This window comes from Cyprinodon variegatus, unplaced genomic scaffold, assembly GCF_000732505.1.
Source record: "Cyprinodon variegatus isolate N-32 unplaced genomic scaffold, C_variegatus-1.0 Scaffold108, whole genome shotgun sequence".
Lineage (NCBI taxonomy): Eukaryota > Metazoa > Chordata > Actinopteri > Cyprinodontiformes > Cyprinodontidae > Cyprinodon > Cyprinodon variegatus.
In genome coordinates this window covers 1,250,095-1,251,896 of record NW_015150561.1, presented here as the reverse complement: position 1 = coordinate 1,251,896, position 1,802 = coordinate 1,250,095, and positions in this window count along the sequence as shown.

Genomic DNA, 1,802 nt, shown 5'->3' with positions numbered 1-1,802 from the left:
ATCCTCTGCAGGAAGTGCCTGCGCTTTTTTGCCCTTTGGACCAGTGAGGTGGTGTTTGGTGAGGGTGTCTGTGATGTGCACCCCCAGGAATTTGGTGCTGCTGACCACCTCTACAGCTGAGCTGTTGATGAGCAGTGGAGCATGGTTAGGCCGATTTTTCCTAAAGTCAACGATGATCTCCTTCTCCTTATGTTCTCCTTACCTTTTTCTTTTAACTTTCGCAAAGGCAAGTAGCTTAATGTCCTCAGAACAATGACTTATATTCAACCACAGATTAGAACATATTTAAATATTGAGCTAACAACTTAATTTAATCATTATTAGCAATAAACTATTCACCTAAATGTTCTGTGAAATATAAGTAATAAACCCAACCTAATTAACATAATACAATGAGGAGCATTTAAAACTATGATGAGAATCAAAGCTCATGACATAAGGAGCAAACATTTAGTGCTCTTGGAAACATTATAAAGTAATCTTAAAATGGTCACTTTAGGGATTTTATCAGAGTTTTGTAATGCCTTTAACAAAAATAAGGTGCTTGTTCGACTGGGCTCTTCCTTAGCATGAAAGCGAATAAAAAATTGTGTAAAGTTCTTTTTTTTCTTTCTTCTGTATCCTTTCTTTTACTGGTTCTAAATCATCAGAGTAACAAAATCTTTCCAACTTGTGTCCATGGAAACTTCAGCTGTGGGTTTACAGCTCAGTGACTTGCTGCAGGATAGCAGTCCAATCTTTTTTGTCTCTGTCTTTGCCAAAGGATTTTAGACTGCAGACTTCTTGATTGGCCTGGGTGGTGTCAGAGGGAGGAGAGCTGGTTAGTCTGTCCAGACATTGATGTTTGTTTGGAATGACTATTTTTGGCTCCAGCCAGTACGCGTTCTCAGTATAATTGTTGAGAAGGGAAAAGGTGACCTGTTGTGTTAAAACCAGATCCCCAAATGAATGAAATAATTGTTTTAAGAATAAAAGAAAACAATCTTAGGAAGGCTTGTAGAAAAACAATAGGTTTTTTTGTTTGCAGCAAAGAACTGGTGTCAGAAAAAAAAAAGCAAAAACCAAAAAACATGTACTGTTGATGACAACAGCACTTGATTCCAGCAAAGGTATCAATTTGGTGCTGTGGACCATGTAAGTCTGACGGCTTTTGTCTTGAGGTGACCGGAGCTTCAAATATCTCAGCTCTTCTGTTTCTTTTCATCTCTTTTCCTCTCATCTTCTCATCTGATGAGCGGTAGACGTTTCAAACTTTTAAAGCCCCACCGACTTCCAGGATTTTCTGCAATGGCTGACCTACGTTTCAGTGGACAGATGAGTTAGCAATAGATGTGAACCCCTTGCGTGTATTATCACATCTAACTCTATCAAGAATGAAGATATTTCAGTGTGAATGTAATGAACAGCAAGAGTTAAGCTAGATATGAGAAATGTGATTTTATCCACTCTGTATTATTCCAGGAATGAAATCCATATTGATTTAGTAACAGTTTGTTTAGATGTGTGACAATGGTTATTGATAACAGTATTTAAATGTTAAGGTTTGAACACATTTAATAGGAGAAAAGAGGGGAATATATAATCATCTTTGTTTTTATAAAACAAAGACTCTGTTTTTGCTCATTTATCAAGTAAAGCTCTGAGATGTGTGTGAGTATAAAATAAAAACATCCCTCCACAGATTGAAATCAGAAAACCGAGAGTCAGAACTGACCAAGGTAGAAGCGGGGGGAATACAAAGTACATCGATTGATTGGAATCTAAACCTATATTATGACATAGGGCCGGATCTATCAAAGGTT